The sequence below is a fragment of the Crocodylus siamensis genome, chromosome 10 (assembly GCF_052110815.1).
Source record: "Crocodylus siamensis isolate JL-2025a chromosome 10, ASM5211081v1, whole genome shotgun sequence".
NCBI lineage: Eukaryota > Metazoa > Chordata > Crocodylia > Crocodylidae > Crocodylus > Crocodylus siamensis.
The window spans coordinates 68167422-68171842 of NC_143404.1; the positions used below are offsets into that span (position 1 = coordinate 68167422).

The window sequence follows — 4421 nt, forward strand, 5'->3', positions numbered from 1 at the left end:
CATATGAATACTAGGTGTTCATGACGGTGGTGCTGGCAGAGCCCTCGACACCAGGAAGGCAGACATACACCCTGCCAGTTCTGACCCGTGTGGGTTCGACATCTACACTGGTACAAACAGGCTGTGCAAGCCAACATGTGCTGCCAGGATTAGATCAGTTTTAATTCACCCTTTTGGCTCTTCGAAGGCAGGCCAAGTCTTATTCCAGAATACACACGTCCCTTCCAAAAGTGCCTCGGCCCAGCCGTGAGTGAAAGCTGATTTAGTTATTTAAGGCTGGTTTGCATAATGGGCTCTGGATGTGAGCCCCACGCTCGCACTGATGGTGCTAAGGGTTGAAGCGTGGGCAGGTTTCATCTCAGCTGACCCGGACTCTCGTGTTCTTTATCCAGCTCCACACTCTTCCCTGCTGACAGGCTCCTGGATTTACACCGGGGAGTTTCTGTTTGGACTCCCTGGAGACTGGGACGGCCGCACAAACAGACTTCGCCCTGCACTCCCAAACAGCAAACGAGGTCCATAGATTAAATATCTACATCTCCATCTGTCAGCACGGCCGAACCCAACGGTGCCGGAGAACCGCTCCAAGGACAAACACCGGCTCCATATTCCCGTGGCCCTTGTACAAATGAGGTGCCTCTACAGCAATCAGTGTCGGCTCCTTCCAGAGCCCCAGTGACGACTGCCAGGATCGCAGATTTATGGGGGAGCCATTGAAGTGGCAATATAAACAGGCATGTCTGCACGCGTGATATACAGGGCTGCTGTAACTCTTTTAACCAGGGCCCCCATGCCCAATAGGATACACTATACCAGCCTTTCGTCACCGGCTTGAAATATTTAGATAACTCCCTCCTCAAAGTCAAGAGGCATTTTAAGGATGGAGCCTCAGGAATGATGGGGAGGTCAGCCATTTTTGACCATCACTATTGCAAATTTAGTACCCCTGCAGGCAGTTTCCCCCCGCAGAAATCTCAGCCATGAGCAAAAACAGGCCCTGAGGTAGGGCTGGCGGAGTCCACAACTGAATAAGGAACTGGGAGAAGAGAAAGAGGGGTAGTACTGGCAACTCACTGGCCACTGCCTGACTTTGCTTACCGAAGCATCAAGGATCCCTGGGCATCACCAAGGATCCCTGAGCATCCTGCCGTGCGTCAAGGCAGCTCAATCGATGCGCACCAGGCACCCCAGGGGGGGAATATCACATATAGCGTCCTTTCCTTCATCAGGGCCAGATTTCTAGCCTCACACATGCTATCAGCGAGGACCTCCCGCACCCCTTGGTTGAAGCATTATCTTTGGTTGCAAAGTGCGCGACAGAAATGCACATTTACGTGGGGAAACCGGCTATGGGAAGACGGACTGGGAATTAGAAAGGAATCGACTCTGAACCAAATCTGCGGGAATTTAACAGAGACACCAAAAACTACCCCATAAAATGCAGCGCACTGGCAGTCTGGCAGGTGGGAGTGATGATGGTAACGTGGCCGGCAACCTGGGCTCTTGGCACCAAGCCTTGACACCTTGTTGGCCCTCTCACCATTTTGATTTTTTCAGCTGCCGCGCCAGGAAAAAAGTTCATCTCTCCATCTTGCGAGAGAAGGAAAGTGCATTGCCATTTTTCAAAGGGTCATCTGATAACCTTGTCAGACTTAATTGCGCCATAATCAAATTACTCCCTGGAACGCAGTGCGATGCAATCAATCGCATGCAAACACCCCCGACAACCCTACAGACATGAAAGGCCGGGACGCACCATTTATAAAGAAATTGCAGAATTGCGGGGATTCATCTTCATTTACTGAAGGAAGGTTTTCTTGGCTTGCAAGAGAGCAAACCAGAGAGAGGGGGAGAGCGGTATTAAGCGGCCATGAATCATTTAGAAAGTGCTGGTGGGGAGTCAGCAGGGAAAAAACTTTAGTATCTGTGCTGCCAAAGAAGGGGAATGATAAACCTGTGGGGGTGATGCAGTGCCCTGGAAATACAGGGATGTTTTGTGTCTTTGCAGACCTTCTTCAAGGGGATCTTTCTTGTAGGTTGCATAGCTAAGTTATGGAGACAAAGCAAGGCATCGTGAGAGAGGACTGGCCTTTTAATCTCCTCCCCAGCTAACAGCTACTCATTTATTGCCTTGGTATCCTCAGCTTATGTCTCTCCTTCCATTCACTATGGAACCTAGCGCTGGAGCCCTGCACACAAATGCCTTGGGCACAGGCTCATAACAACATGGGCATATTGCTCCACAAAGCGGGTGAAGTGCTCTCCCTCTGACGGGAAGTTTCTTGCTAATAGGTGCGTTGTCTCCAAAACCACCACAGGGCAGAGAATACGGGGTCCAAAAGATGTGCAACCAGCAATGTGAAGTCTATGAATGGCTCCAGGAATGTGTGTAACACAGCCCCAGAGCAAGGGCAAATGGCAGGGAGAGCAAGTGGCTGATGCTTGTGTTTGAAATGCACGTCTCAACTCACCCTTAACTGTCCCGGTATCAGTGCCAAGGGTGTTTAGCTGCATTGCAAAAGCCTCCCCCCCAACACATACTCAGAGGTCCCTGCTCTGGGGACAAGATGCACTCACAGGCATATACTAGCCAGGGATATTCTGACAGCCCTAGGGATTCCTGGAGCAATTTCACACATGGGCTCTCGAAACTGCACCGAGATGTGGGATGCCACCCAGCCCACCCTGCTGCAAGTGCTCAGTCCTATTGCCTGTGCTGGAAGAAAATCTCCTACTTCCAGCGCAGGAGTCTGACACAGTTAGCTGGTTTTGAGTCCACCCAATAGAAAGCAGCAGCAGACAAGCAGTGCTAGTAAACACACCCAAATGTTTAATAAGCTACTTTGCTAATGGGGCATCTAGGGACGCGATTTGTAAGAGTCAATATCCTGCTGGTCTTATTCAACAGGAAGCACCACAGGCTTTGCTCTGACTTACGGTCTTGAAAAAGGGGAGAAGGAGTCAACTGAGCTCGGCAGTTTGCTTGGGAAGGTTTAGGCCTTTTGTTTTACTTTAAACTGGATCCACTTGCAAGCAAAGCCGGCAACTCAAGAGTTGTGGGACAGCTTCTACCTGGCTTCGGGTCACCATTGAGTCCCACATTGGTTACAGGGCACTTTGAACTCCTGGAAAGGGAAAGACACCATGGGAAAAGTACTTCAAATTTCTGCCCAAATTATTCCTTTTTCCAATGATGAACCTGAGCCAATTTTTTTAACAAAACCCTAAACATTCTCTAGTTTCCTAAGGGCAGAGGGCTTTTTGAAACTCATGGCCCCATTGGTAAGACACCTTCCCTTCATAGGTTGGGTCATTTTTCAGTCACGTGGCTCCTGCCTCACTTTGCCTGCTCAGGTTCCCATTTTTATCTCACTTACCTTCATGAATTAGAAACAACCTCACGAAAGCCAGTGGCACTGCCGCAGTAGGAAAGGAGCTTGACATGAAGGGTTCAGGTCTTAACGCAGCAGTGCAAGAAGACATGGCCTCTGCAGCAGTGAAAGCACAAATATTCTAGGCCCTCTGGAAACAACATTCATTGCATGATTTTTTTTTTGTACATATGGCCAAATTTCCATCACTCTTCACAACTTTGCATGCCAGATACTTACATCCAATAGCTGGTGCTATCACTCACTTCCCCTACCGTCCTCAGAACTTTAATCCACCGTGTGTGTGTATGAATCAAAAATTGCAATAAATGCACATATGCATCACTTTTTCCTAGCTCATACTTAGACTATATCATACACTAAGGTAGCTGGCGATGGCTAAGTGCGAGTGAAAGTATGCAGTACTCACAGATAAGCTTTCTTATGATTATTATTGATGTTGTTATATTCCGCTCAGTATGATCTGGGGTCAGAGAAGGGCATCCACAGGGCTTGTCAGGAACAAACAGGACGTCACGAGTGTCATGGATGAGTTGCCTGTCATCATGCCCCAAGTGTTGCATTTTCACCCTGCAAAACGAAGAAGCGAACAATGCATTTTATGCCCTCCCGGTTTCTCAGGTTGCTCGTGTCCATCTGCGCTTTCTGTTCGCAGAGAGTGACCTACAGAGTCTCTTCGGGAACTTAGAAGTGCCTGGGGGAAGTACCCCTGTAACATGAAGCATAATAATCAGTTGTCTGAGTCTCACTCAGTGGGAATGTTTTTTATTGACTTCCATGGGTGCTGGAGCCAGGACTAGGACCGAGTCCCTGGGAAGGGCTCGCTAGCTGATCGTGGTCTCAGAGAGCGGCTGCTAAAGGCTCTGGCAAAGCAGCTTTCACTAAATATAGGAAGTGACTGCCACCTCCAGCCCTCTGACTGCTATTAAGCAGCAAGCAATTACCGGGCCTCCTTGAATGACTTTGAGAATGTAAAAACTTGTTTTACTGCTTAGTTGTACTGTAGATATAAACAGTCCGACTCGTAAC

At 48.9% G+C, this 4421-nt stretch overlaps 1 long non-coding RNA gene across 1 annotated transcript; it reads right to left on the minus strand.

The window, feature by feature from the left end:
- Positions 1 to 2944: 2944 nt before the first annotated feature.
- On the minus strand, positions 2945 to 4209 carry LOC149856774 (uncharacterized). The gene is made up of 4 exons (XR_016444404.1): positions 4060 to 4209; positions 3802 to 3962; positions 3378 to 3488; positions 2945 to 3125 (listed from the first exon to the last, which is right to left on the minus strand). It is a non-coding gene; the product is annotated as an uncharacterized LOC149856774 (long non-coding RNA).
- Between the last annotated feature and the right edge of the window lie 212 nt (positions 4210 to 4421).